Source organism: Aotus nancymaae, unplaced genomic scaffold (genome assembly GCF_030222135.1).
Source record: "Aotus nancymaae isolate 86718 unplaced genomic scaffold, 86718_ANA_hifiasm-v0.15.2.pri h1tg000016l, whole genome shotgun sequence".
NCBI lineage: Eukaryota > Metazoa > Chordata > Mammalia > Primates > Aotidae > Aotus > Aotus nancymaae.
Genome location: NW_026988428.1, coordinates 16527324 through 16542173, shown reverse-complemented (window position 1 = coordinate 16542173; position 14850 = coordinate 16527324). Strand labels below are relative to the sequence as shown.

Below are 14850 nucleotides of genomic sequence, written 5' to 3'. Positions count from 1 at the left end.
GGAAATGATACGCAGTGAAAAAATGTATTAAAATGCCAATTTCAAAGAAATACACATATAATTACTTTGTTTATATAACATTTGTGAAATAACATAATTATAGACATGAACAACACATTCGTGGTTTGAAGAGTTCGGGGTGGGGAGGGTGAGTGGGTGTGCTTATAAAAGAGTAGCAGGAGAGAATCATATGGTATGGCACAGGTTACTATCTTCATTGTGGTAAGGGATAACACAAAGCTACATATTTTATAAAATTGCATAGAGCCATAAACATAGACATACTATGGATTACACCAAAGTCAATATGGTGGTTTTGATAGCGTACTGTGACTTATATAAGATGTTAAAGTAGTGGGGAAGTTGAGTAAATGGTGCACAGACCTCCATGTGCACTCTTCTGTGAAATAGTAATTATTTCAAAATTAATTATAATTATAAAGCAATTTACATAAATTGGAGTATATTTTCGTTGACTTCTGTGAACCAAAGATAGACAATCTTTCAAAAGTCTTTTAAAGATTTCTGAAGTAGACAAATATTTTTAAAACAAAGTTTTATTAACATATTAAGAACACCTCAGACTTAGGCATGATATTCACTTCCTGAAGATTTCTTTAAAAAATTACTGCAAATTTAATGATTCTAAACAACAGAAATGTATTCTTTCATACTTCTAGAGACCAAAGAATCCAAAATAAGTTTCAGTCAACCAAAGTCAAGTCGTTAGCAGGTCAGTATTTTCTTGGGAGGCTCTAGGGGAGAGTGTGAACTTTGCCTTCTCCAGCTTCTGGTGGTGGCTGGCATTCCTCAATTTGTGGCCTCATTACTCCATTCTCTGTTTCTGTGGTCACATTGCTACCTCTTTCTACTTGAGTCTAATATTCCTCTCCATCTTTCTTATAAGGATGCTTGTCATGGTATATAGAGCCTATCTGGGTCTTACGAAATCGTATCTTCATCTCAATACTATATCTGCAAAAACCTCTCTTTCAAATTAGGTAACATTTATACATGTCAGGGAATAGGAACTGGACACATCTTTAGGAGGCATATGCTATTATTTAAATTAATTTATATTATGTTTTCTAAAAATATTAATTTAAAGGCACTCAACATGTCTTATTTGTTCACAAATCTTCATAAAATGTTGATCTTTTATAGTTATTTGCTGTAGTAGACTGTTTTCCTCTTTTAAATCTGGGTTAACTTTGAGCTTGCTTTGACCAGAAGGCAGAAGCAGTGAAACTATGTCAGTTCCAAGGCTAAAGAAGCTTGGCAGTTTCTGCTTTCCCTCTTTTGGAAGCTAGGCACTGTGTAAAAAGTCTACTCCTCCTGCTAGAAACCCCATATGGAAAGAGGGAGACAAAGGGGAGGGAAAGAGAGGGGGAGAGAGAGAGAGAGAGAGTCTCAAGCAACCACCATCAGAGGTGAAGCTCCAAGCATAAGAACAAAGATGTTGATATTCTAGCCCTAGCTGAACTGCCAGCTAACACCAATTAGAACAGATGAACCACCCAAATGAGCCCAACCACCCCACAGAAGAATGATTTAAAAAGTTATTATTTTTTTAAGACACTATGTTGTAGAATGCTTTGTTTTGTAACAATAGATACCTGAAACATTTGTCTATGGATAAGATTAATTATGTATTGGAATTAACTAAAATTATATATACTTTACTGAAATTTAAAATATTGTCCAATAATCTGCTCACAATGTGGCTAGGTATATGTAGTGGATATGTAGTTTAGGTGTTTAAATACACACAGTGATTTTCTTTTAACCACAAAATAGGTATTAACTTTCAAAGCCACATTTTGTCAATCATATGTAAAGCTGCATATAGTCAATTTCATGCTTAAGGCACCTTGGATATCATAAGTGAAAGAGGAATTCAGCTACTCAGGAGGCTGAGGCAGGAGAATTGCCTGAACCCAGGAGGCGGAGGTTGTGGTGAGCCGAGATTGCGCCATAGCACTCCAGCCTGAGTAAAAAGAGCGAAACTCCGTCTCAAAAAAAAAAAAAAAAGAAAAAAAAAAAGAAAGAGGAATTATCATTGCAAGATCTGCAGACATCAAAATGACCGTGGAGAATACTAACAAAAACTCTACAAACAACATAAAATTAATAACTTAGATGTAACCAATCAGTTCCTTAAAAAACACAAAGTACCACAACTTAGCCAATATGAAATTGATATTTTAATAACTATATAACCAACAAAAAGGTGAATGCATAATTTTAAAACTGTCACAAAAGAAGTCTCACTGGAAAATTCTACCAAACATTTAAAAAAGAATTAACATCAATTCTACACAATCTCTCCAGACAATAGAAGATGACAGAATAATTCATATTTCATTTTATGAAAGCAGTATTACTCAGATACGAACACCAGGAAAAGATCATACCAAAAAAGAAAACTACAGATGAGTATTCCTAATGAATATAGACACAAAACTCCTTTACACAGTATTAGAAAACAGAATTCAGTGATATGTAAAAAGAATTATTTTCTATGACCAAGTAGGGTTTATTCTAATTATTTAAAGTTGGTTCAATATTCAAAAATCAACATTAATCTACAATAATAACAGGCAAGGAAAAATTACATGACCATATCAACTGATGCAGAAAATACAAAATTCAACATCCATTTATGATCAAAAATGTCAAAAATTAGGAATAGAGGGAAACTCTCTCAACTTGATCAAAAGCATCTACCAAAAATGTACAGTTGACATTATATTTACTGGTGAAAGACTAAATGCTTTTCCTTTAGGATGAGAGACAAGATAAAAACATCTACTCGCACACTCTTACTCAATATAATATTGGAATTTCTAAGCAGTGGCATGAGGCAAGTAAAAGGAAATACAGTCACCCCTTAGTGTCCAAGGGGCATTGTTCAAGGACCTCCCACAAATATCAAAATCCTCAGATGTTCAAGTTGCACATTCATCTGTGGGTCCAGCATCCCACAACTACTATATTTCACATCTGCATTTGGTTGAGTCTGTGGATGCAGAACCTAAGGATACAGAAGGCTAGCTGTATAAGTCACATAAATCAAGAAAGAAGAAAGTCTGCACTTTTCATATTTACAGACATCCTGATGGTCTATATTATAAATTCTAATGAATCCACAGAAATACCTTCTATAGTAACAGTCCCAAGAAGTCACAGATACAAGGTAAACATACACAAATCATTTATAGTTCCATATGTTAGCAATAAACAAGTGGACACAGAAAGTAAAAATGCAATAGCATTTACAATCATTAAAAATGAAATAATTACATGAAAATGTAACAAAACCTGAATACTACAAAGTGCTGATAAAGTAAACGGAAGAAGATCTAAACATATGGGAAGACATGTCATGTTCATAGATTTGAAAACTCTACATAGGAAGGAATATGTCAGATTTTCCCAAATTTATATATAGTTAAATAAAATTCCTATCAAAATACTAGTGACATTTTTCTATAAAGAAGATTATAGAAAATTAGAGGAACTACAACAATTTTAAAACATAAGAATAAAGTGGGAGGAAATATTCTACCTAATTTTAAGACTTATTTTGTAGCTACAGTAATGAAGTCTACATGAGGTTGGCAAAAGGATAGACAAAAATGAATGTAACAGAAGAGCCTACCCAGAAAGAAGTGCACACAATATGCCCAACTGATTTTTAATAAAGGTACCAAAGGAATTTCAATGGAGAAAAAAATAACTCTTTCAACAAATCATTCTGGAAATAACTGGACATCCCTAGGCAAAAGTATAACCTGAACCTAAACCTCACACCTTATACAAAAATTAATTAAAAATGAATCACAAACTTGAGTGGAAAATATAAAACTTAAAGAAAAAAAATCATCAGATAAAATCTTTGAGATCTAGGGTAAACCAAAGAGCTCTCAGACATGACAAAAGCAGGATTCAGCAACACAAAAATTGATAAACTGGGTCTCAAAACTTGAAACCTTTGCTCTGTGAAAGAACCTATTAAGGAGATGAAAGCACAAGCTTAAGAATGGAAGAATATATTTGAAGATCATAAAGGACTGGTATTTAGGATATACAAAGAACTCTTAAAGCTCGACCATTATTAATAAAATACAAAAATGGGTAGAGATATTCTATTGAATATTATACATGATTGACAAATAAGCACATGAAACGAGGCTCAATATTATTAGCCATTAGGTAAATGCAAATTAAAAATACAATGAGATGTTGCTATATACCTATCAGAATGGCCAAAATATAGTGACAACCAAATTCTGGCAAGGATGCAGAGAAAATGGATCATTTACTCACTACTGGTGAGAATGTAAAATTGTACAAACAACCTGGAAAACAGTTTGACTGTTCATTTAAAAACTAAACACACAACTACAATATAACTGAGCAATTGCTCTAATTTATCCCGGATAAACAAAAACTTACGTTCCACAAAAGACTATGCAGGAATGGCTGCAGCAGTTTTATTTACAATAACCCTAAACAAGAAATAATCCAGATGTCATTCAATGGGTGAATAGTTATAAATTCTGGCACATCCATACCATGAAGTACTACTCAGCAAAAATTACTGATATACCTAACTTTGATTAATCTACAGAAAATTATGCTGAGTGAAAAAACATCAATTCAAAAACATTTAATAATGTATGATTACATTCATATAACATTCTTGAAATGACCAAAAAATAAATATGGAGAACAGAATAGAGGTTGCCAGGAGTTAAGGAGAGCCTGGGTACTGGAGCGAAGGGGTTGTGGTTATAAAAGGCCAACACTGGGAATCCTTATGTGATGGAACTCTTTTGTAACTTGACAGTATCGATGTCAATATTCTGATTAGGAAGCTGTAAAGTAGCTATCAAAAAATGATATGTTTGCAGGAAATTCGTCAAGAGCTCACAAGAACTCTCTGTGTTATTTCTTAACAACTACATGGGATTCAATACCTATCTCAAAATTAAGACTTTTTTCTTATACCCTAAAATTATGCTTTTTTTGCTGGTATAATTGGCTAACTTTACTAAAACAAGTTCTAAATCTGCTTCTCCAATATAATTTTATTACTAAAAATCTTGAAAGAGGAAGCTTTCTTGTAAATTCAGAAACAACAAAAATCAGGGAGTCATCAAAATACTCATTGACTTTTGCACCTTACTAATTTCATGACATCTAATGAATGAATAGAACTCTATCAAAGGTGTTTATTTGCCTCTGTCTTCACTTTAAAATACTTTATATATTTATATTTCGAACACAGAACACTATAATATGGTATTAAAGTACACAGAGTTTTATATATATATGAGAGATGTTTATATATATAAAACTCTGTGTACTTTTATATATATATTAAACATATATATATATCTTCCTGTCCTTTCTCCCTAGAATATACTGTATCATCTCTACCTCCCAATAAGTAATCAGTCTTCCATAAATATTTTCTGTATATTCATGCTTATATATATATATGTGTTTGTGTATACACACTTAAACACAGGCTATATATTCAAGCTAATATGTGTTTTCTCTCCACCAGCCCCCTAATCTGCTTCTTTTCACACAACTATTACTATATGCATAAGTCTACATCTTAGTTTCTCACTCAAATAAATTCTTCAAAACTTTTGATCTCAATGTAGTAGCTTCATTTAAAAAAATTGATATGATATTCCTTGGTATAGGTACATCATATATTTAGATCATTGCTACTAAAATGTTTCAACAGATTACTTTGTATATCTTGCATCTCCATATTTGTAGAATAAATTCCTAGAACTGGAACAGCTTGATCAAAAGGTATGAGCTTTTATAATTTTGATAAATATTGCAAAACAGCCCTTTATAAAAATTGTGTCCATTTGCACTATACCAGCAATGTATGAGAGTGCCTGCTTTCTTTTACCCTCTTCTATATAATAAGTAATCTCTTTGATCTTTGCCAGTCTGATAGGTGAAAAAGTTCCTAGAGCATGCATTCTATTTAAAAATAAAAATCAATTAATCTTATGTGAAAAGATACCTTAGCAGATTAATCACAAGGAAATAAAGTGACCTTCAAGGCTGAACACAACTTACAACTCTGCCCTGTGTCAAGAGACATTATCCATTTAAAATTGCCCTATATCCTAGTCTATTCTTAGGGCTTGTTGTTCACAGAAAAAGAGATGATGATTACTGGTCAAAGTTAATATTTAAGCAGACAAATGTATCAAAATTTTTTTACTAAAGACTGCCAGAAGAGCGGTGTTATAAGCAAAGTGGAAATAAATCTAAAGATTGCTGCTATGTAACCTTGAATGTTGTTCATGCATCCAACTATGCATGTGGATTTTTATTAACACCATCTTCTGAGAAACGATTTCAAAATCTACTCTGCATAGAAATATATTAATATATCCTATCATGCATATGGATGTAGTAATAAGTATTAACAAACTCTTCCACAAGGTGTGAGGTCAATTGAGAAGTGAAAGAAAAGTTTTTAGGATCTTTTGTTAGCCACCAAGGTCTCTTTTGAGTCTGCCATTCTAAGTAAATGATTCAATTACCTAGATGATATAACCCCAGAGTTTAAAGGAATGCAAATATCATACCTATTGATATACAAATTTTATTTTATGACAGGAGAAGCATATTTATAATTTGAACTATGATCACTGGGTAAGGAAATAACTGAATATGGACTTTAGATTTTAGTAACTATTCTGACTTATTTTAAATGTTTTGGTAGATGACAAGTAAGGCATCTCATCTGATTATTGGTGTCTCTCATAACTGTTATCCAGTTTTAAGATTCTGCATTATTTCATATTTATTGAGCGATAGAGTACCTAGCTCCTAGAAACATATATAAATACCTTTCTTAATTCCATTAAAATACATCTTGAGTTAACTATACTAGAATATAAAATAATTTTTCAATCAAGTATATAATGTGCAATCAGAAAAAAGAAAAGCTTATCAACAGTAAAAGATTATCTTCTTTAAAAATCATTAATTCCTCTCATCCTAAATAAAAACACAGACTGAAAGCTTTATTTGGAGAAAAATGGTTCATAAATTCCATTTCAAATTTGTTGGGATATGTTTTACTCCAACAAATATACATGGATCATTGATGATGCCAATAGAAAAGGCAACAACACACAAAAATAAAATCGCCTGATTTTGATAGTCAAATATATAGAATTTAATATGAGAGAAAAAAATACATATTGTTTGTTAGTCCGAAGTGCACCACGTTGTAAGCTCCCTGCTATTTTGCAAATCTTGGTCAAAGCAAAACATTTCACAGGGGTTCCAGCTGTGAGAAACATCCCGCCTAACCACCTGAACACAAGGCAGACAAAGGCCTAACTGAAGAAACATATCATATCTTGCTGGACAAAGGTCCAAGGAACACCCGGAACATCGGAACGACATCCTGCTGCAACAAGGGCTAGAACGGCCTCTTCATGGGAGCATTGTATTAATATCCTGCCGGGAAGCAAGCCACACTGCTCAGACTCCTTCTGCCCATACCTATAAATTGCCCCAGCCTGTAAGTGGCAGTGGGCTCTGGCTTTAGGCTGGTCCCCCACTTCTGTAGGTTTTATGCTGGACATAAATCCTGCATTTGCTGTTGAGCCGCCCTCTTTCTGTGTATGTCTTTCTTTAACCCTCACCTTCCTTTCAAAACCTAACACTGTTCAAGGAAAATTTAGTCCATCATTAAGTATTTATTAAGAACGTTCAAGACAAGCCCAGTACTAAGCGCCTAAGACATAAGTAGGTCCGCATTTCAGCACTTTTTTTGCAGAAATGAGACTGGGTGAGTGAGGGGTTTGATGGGGCTGTGTCCGCAAAGAATAATTCCTCAAAGCCAACACTTTGTTGCTGGTATCCTGGAAAAGCAATCAGGCATTGACAGGTAGAGAATAGCTTTTACAGAATGGGCGACGAGGAGCCCAAAGGCAGCATATAAAGCAAATCCTTCCCTTCTTCCATACTTCTTAAGTAATGAACCGCAAGGATGGTGCAGACTAAGACTGGGTCTACCTTTAAGATCTGGAGGGGAAAATGGCAAGACCAGAAGAAACGGTCGCAGTCTCATTTGCATAGGCACCCAAACACTGCTTACATCACTGCGCTGGAGTCCGGACCCCGCCCCGTCTTACTCCAGCCTTTCCCGGAGAGGGAGGAGGATGGAAAGGGAAAGCGGGACGCTGGAGAGCGCGAACCTGTGGGCTTTGCTTTCCTCAAATGTATATCTAAGGCTGCTTCTCAGCTCAAGGAAAATAATTCCCGCTCCCTCAGCCTGAGCCACTGGGTGGGTCTTGTCTGCCCCCGGAACGCCTCGGGCGTCTTGATTCATTCTTATGTATTAGGCTGGTGCGCTACGTTACAGTGCAAGGATTTCCTTGTACTCAATACCGTCTTCTTCCCAGCCACACACATACCAGCCCAGTGAAAGAAATGTAGAAACGGTCTGGGTTTCTAACTGCTTCCTATCTTCTTAAAATCCCAGCAGCACCACCCTCACCGCCACACTCTCAAATTCCAGGATGCGCAGAAACACAGGAGCCCTGATTTCTCCAGCAGCCACGTGCCTTGCGCACGGCGAAAGGCCCCCTTTCGGGCCATTTATCACAGGATACCTCAAGCAAAAGGGAACTGTGGTCACGTGAAAACACTGTGTCCTCGGAAGTCGCTTTCTGCCTTAGTAAAAGCGAACGGAAGCTAATGAGTAATAAGGCTCTGCTCTCCCAGCCCCATCTCCCACCTGCACGAGATTTAGCTTCCAATTCACCTCGCGCCTCTCTCTGTCCCGACCCGCCCAACTTTCCTCTCGGACTTCCCCGTGTTGGACCCCACCCTTCAACCCGGACTTGACTTGGAAACGAGTAGGTCTCTGGGGATGCCGTGGGCAATTTCCACGACGGGATGAAAGGATGGCGGCACGTTTCGACCCATGTGCTTCCCCTTACATGTGCAGCCTGTCGCCTCCCCCTACCCTGATTGTGCACAAGTGCAGAGTTAGAAGATTGCTCGCCCAGCCCAGCTTCTCCCTCCCAGGGCTTTTTGAGCTGTCCTCCCTCCTCCCAGCCCAGGACGCAGCGAGTCCTTCCCGGCATCCATCCATCAATTCGTTCCCAGTGCTGGTGCCCAGGCTCCTGGGTGGCTAATGGCGAGCCCCACCTCACCCCCAACTGTGCCCTTAGCGTAGGAGCTTGCCATTACCGTCAGGTTGTCTTGACCAAGCGCCTCTTGCTGCCTCCACGTCCCGGCAGGAGCAGCAGCACTCGCGAAAGGGTAGGGTCCAGGTGGCTGTGACGGAGGCCGAAGAGGAGCTATTTGTAGCGAAGCAGCTTCTTGCCTAGGCTGGGCCCCGGAGCTGGGTTTTGGGGGTCGCTGCCCTGCAGGCTAGCAAGGAGAGACTCGTGAGCGCCTGTGTGTCTGCCAGGGAAACAGCACGGGATACAGGCGCGCGAGTGCGGGTGCGCGTGTGCATGCGTGTGTGTGTGCGCGCGCGTGTGTATATGTGTGAGGGTGTGACGGAGGCGCCCACGTGCCCGGCCCACCCGTGCTGCGGCCGCCTACAGGCTGCAGAGGAGAAGGGTAGGCAGTGGGCGGCGGCGGGGCGCGGAGGGGTAGCCTGGAGGCTAGGCCGGGCGCCGCAGCTCCCCGCAGCAAAACCCAGTGATGCAGCGGCCACTGCGGCTGCCCAGCGGCGTCTTCCCCGCGGCGGAATGCAACTGAGGAAGCCCGCTCCAAAGCAAAACAAAACAAATTCCTCCAGCCATCCCATCTTCCCCCAACCCACTCAACCGAAAGAATGGTTACTAGTTGCCCGCCCCTGCTTTTGTCTCGGTGAGAATGATAGGCATGGTCCTACCTGGCACAGTCTGAATATTCTCTAAGAGTCAGTAATGGGACTAGAAGAAATGGGTGACCCAAAGAACCCTTTTCCTATCTCCCCAAGCCGGCCATGTACATCTCTTGCAAAAGAAAAAGCCTCTGGGCATTGGTTTCTCCCTCAGGCGGTGACTGATAGCGCTCAGTGATTCTCGCCAGGTTATGAAAGGCCATTTTAGAAAGCTGGTTCTCACCCCCCATCCTGTGTTGGTGCCTCAGCAGCTGACTGTTTTCCAAGGGGTCTCATTAAAAGATGAAGTCTGATTTACCTCTGCTGACAATCAAGGCATGGTTATAATTAAGCCACGTGGAGAATTCCTAAAATATATATTTCTGAACACAAAGCTTAGCCTCCTTTTGAAAATGGCTGAACCATCCCCTAAACAGTGCATATGCCCTAGGGATGAAATTTTCCATCCTTGGAATGTTCAAAATTAGAAAGAAATGCAAAATGAACCTAGAATGTAAATAGAAACGTTCAGTAACTTAGCAAAGTACATTTTTCACTTCCAGATGATTAGTATTACCATTAAAAAATACTAATGTGCACTTTTAGGCCTTCCAACAATTCCTTAGATTTTTATGGTTGGTATCCAATTAAGATTGAATTAAATAATAAGGCCATTGCAGACAGGTTTTTCATGCAGTGAAAAATCTCTTGGAAAGAAATCACAAGACCTAAATTTCAGGTCAGAACATTGCTACTAATCCTTAGCTTTCACAACAGCCAAGAGAGGTTTTGCTCAGCCTCTCTTCCAATCCTAACTTTGAAAAATTAAAAGTTAAGAAATTAAATTACATTTGATCCCCTGACATCCCTCCCCTGCCATGAGTAAATAAATGCTCTTTGATAAGTGCACCACAGGAAAAAAATAAAACCAGCCAAAATAAACCTTTTCTAGAACTTTTTTTTTACTTTTTGCTTTTTACTTCACATATTGGTGACCAGCAAATATTTATGTTGGTATATATCATTTTTTACATAAACTAAAATACAGTACCAACATTATCAATAATAACTGGGAAAATTAAGAAAATAAGGAGAGCTGTGTCTAGCATAATCAGGATTAGGTTTATCTGTGAGAAACAAAGTTAAATGTATGTTCACAGAAAGAGTTTACAGTAGTACCAAGAAGTACTTAAATTATTTCCCTCTCAAGCTTTTTCACTAATGTCTGATACCTAATTCCAATGCATTTGCATAGGTCACAAAATATTTGTAGAGTGATGCCCTCCATAATGACTGATACTAATTTATGTCTCAATGCCAATGAAGAGAAGTAGGAGAAAGAAACTATTGTTTTAAGCCTCTCACTAAGTACCTGGGGCTTTATAATATCTTATTTAATCCTCTCAACTAATTAATGAGGTGATTTTTCTTAATTTAGAGATTAGAGAGAGGTGATACTCAAAAAAAAAATTGCAAAAAGTCACACAACTTGTTCAACAACTGAATGGAGAAATAAATTCAGATCTACTGGCCTTAGAGTTCATGTGTGTTTATACTATCTTGTAATCCTTTAACAAATTTACAGATTTTTAACAGGAGGAAAGAGTGGAATATCAACACAAGTGGTAGGAAACTTTGAAAACAGTAAGTAGAGGAGGAATGGAGAGACCCCAAAAAGAGAGCCTGGAATCCCAGACAAAGGTAAAATGTATCCATTCTTAAAATTTAACAATAATGATTCTTCAAAGATTTAAAATTCAGTGGCTAATTTTTTTAGGCTAATGATTGTAGAGTGCTTTCTTTGTCACAGTAGGGCAAAACGGCCAACATGATATTGGTGTGGGAGAAAGGGGCTGCGCACAGAAGGTAAAAACAGAACTTGGAAGAATTAACTACAAGTTAAGGGAGACAAGTTCTTCTACCCACACTGTATTTAATAATATTAACAAGAATTGATTGATATTATTATGTCTTTGCAATGTACAAAATACTTTATATATTTTATGAATCTATAGTTCTTAATTCTTACACCAAGCCTGTGATGTAGGTATAGTTATAACCAAACATTGCCAAAGGAAAATCTAATTCTTTGATTGTCCAAGGCCATACAGTCAGAAGGCATCTGTTAGATATTGTAAAAATAAAACTGCCCCTATCTAAATCACTTTCTGAAATTAATACCTACTTTTAAGCAATTAATATTACACTTATTATTTTTTAAAATTGATAAAAGATCACATGAAGGAAAAGAGTATTCTCTTTGATTAGAGGAGGGAAGGAATCTAACTCACCAAGCCTTTCTACCTTAGAATTTCTTAAACAAAATCGCTTAGAATGAAAATATTATGTAAAAACTTCCAAAGATACAGCACTAGAGTTCAGAAAAGTAATTCAAAAATTTACTAAAAGATGATTTTAAGACCACAATACTAAAGAAAACATTGAAATCAATTCACATCATAAGATTACATTAATTCATTTTCTTATATTGCTATATGTGCAGTATGGTATATTGCAAGGATCTTTTTTTTGCATTGTAATACAATTTTTTATTCTAATGTCCTCCATGCCAAATGCTGCTTGAAATATGGTCTCCAAAATTTTATGAAACCAAAGTCTGCACAAGCCCAAAATATCCACTGACTATTGTGTTCTGTTCATCCTACTGATGAAGAGCTGAGCGGTAGATCCAAGGAAAGTAGGTTTTCTGATTTCTCTGTGGGTAGAGGATGGGTTAACTGAAATTACAAATGTCAAAGTAATCAAATCAGTTTTTTTAACTAATTGGCTAAGATAGTAAAGTATTCAAGACAATGTAGAGAATGATTGAATTTTACTGTTTCTGCACTTTGAAGATAAAGCCTAAACAGCGCTGGCAAGTAAAAACACCAACACAGCTGTCATTTTGTTGACAGAGAAATGCACCCCCTACCTCTGTGAATTGATTATAATCACTAAGTTTTTAAGTTGCTCTTTTATTACAACTTTTAACATAATAGCAGACTATGTCTCTAAAACATTTTATATATGTCTGATACTATGCTCAGCATTAATCTGTATAGCTACTTAAATATCCAAAACCAAAATATCTAATGGTAATTATTTTGAATACAGTATATGAGCTGCCTTTTCTTTTACTTGCTGCACAATCTCATTGATATATACAGATTCTATAGTCTCCATGATGTTTATACTTATTTCTAAAATATAGTTTGAATACAAAAGTGATACTTGCTCATTGAATACATTTCAATCTATGAACTTATACATGGTGAAAAGTTAAGGCCCCTGTATTTATGTTCTCCTGATTTTGAGGGGGGTCCCAGGAAAGAGGGTAGAGTTAGATTTTAAATAGAATGGTCAGGGCAGGTTTCATGGAGATGTTATTGGTGCAAAGACATAAGAATTTGCAAGAATTAGCCTTGTAGGTATTAGGAGATGGGGTGAGTTCTAGGTAGAGGTCAGTGAAAAGGGTCCTTTTGGTCAGTTTAAAAAGATCTTAGGATCAGTGAATAGACCCTAAAAGAATTTAACTGGCATATTTGAGGAAGAGAAAGGATACCCAGATATTGCAAATATGTCTTACTCCATAAAGACAAGCTTATAGTTTTTATAATTTAATTTATTTTATAAAATTTATATTCATAGATTTTCTGTTACTGAACCATGTTTGCATCCCTGGGATAAATCCTACTTGATTATGAGATACTATTCTTCTTCATACGAATTGATGGACCCAACTTTTTCATATTTATAGGGTTTATCTATATACATAAATGTAATTGATAAGCGATTTATGTTCTCCTTACAAAGTTATTCTAGCATTGTAAAATGAGATCCAAAACTTACACTTCTAGACTCTCAAATACCCTTTTATGAGATAGACATTGTTTCTAACTCACCTAATAAATTAAGCAAAATAGGAAAGGAGTAAGATGAAGATATTCTAATTATGCTTTTTTTTTTTTTTTTTTTTTTTTTTGAGACAGGGTCTGGTCTGGCTCTTTCATCCAGACTGAAATGCAGTGTTGCATTCACAGTTCACTGCAGCCTCAACCTCCCAGGCTCAAGTGATCCTCCCACCTCAGCTTCCCAGGTAGCTGAGACTACAGGTGCATGCCACCATGCTTAATTTTTTTTAATATTTACTTTTATAGAGACAGGGTCTCACCATGTTGTCCAGGTTGGTCTCAAACTCCTGGGCTCAAGCAATCCTTCCACCTTGGCTTCTCGAAGTGCCAAGATCATACTTGTGAACCACAGTGCCCAGCAATATATTTTATTATTTATTCAATTTTTCTATTGGTCTATTCAGGTTAACTATGTCTTCTCAAGTAAACAAATAAATGTTGGCAATTCATTTCTCTTAAATTGTTGATTTCACTTAATTTTTAAAAGTGCTTCAATAATTTTTATACTATTTTCTTTTGAATTTTAAATCCTAGATTATAGATATACACACTTCTTCATAAGATTTGTTTCAATCTTTTCTTCATTTCTCTTTTAATCAGTTAAATGTTAAACATTATCTTTAGTTTTTTCAGAGAAACAACTATTGATATTATTGGTGTTGTAATTTTTTATTTTCTGTAATTTTCTTTTCCTGTGTTATTTATATATTTCTTCTACTTTCTTGGAGTTCACATAGTCTTTTTCTAGCTTTTGAATTTTAATAAACATGTTATATTTTAATTTCTACATTGTTTCAAGGTTATAATTTATTTTATAAGCATAACTTTAGCTATAACCTAAATATTTTGGTTATGTAATACTTTAATTAAGTGCTCCTTTAAAATAATTTCAGGAGCCTCTATGAACCTATTCTGCTTGAGAAGGCTGCCCTAAAAAGTAATAATCATAATTTCAATTATTATTTGCTTAATTTATATTTTAAACTTTTTTACTGTTTATTAATTACAGTTACATTTAAGTGATATAACTTAATCTTTATGATATCAATTGTTGGA

General features: G+C 36.2%; 1 protein-coding gene across 1 annotated transcript in view; it reads right to left on the bottom strand.

The window, feature by feature from the left end:
* SLC6A15 (solute carrier family 6 member 15) overlaps positions 1 to 9486 on the bottom strand; it is a 52495-nt gene extending 43009 nt beyond the window's left edge. The window contains exon 1 of the mRNA XM_012442095.3: positions 9259 to 9486. The gene's annotated coding sequence lies outside the window, so the exon portion shown is untranslated. The remainder of the gene's footprint in view (positions 1 to 9258) is intronic.
* Between the last annotated feature and the right edge of the window lie 5364 nt (positions 9487 to 14850).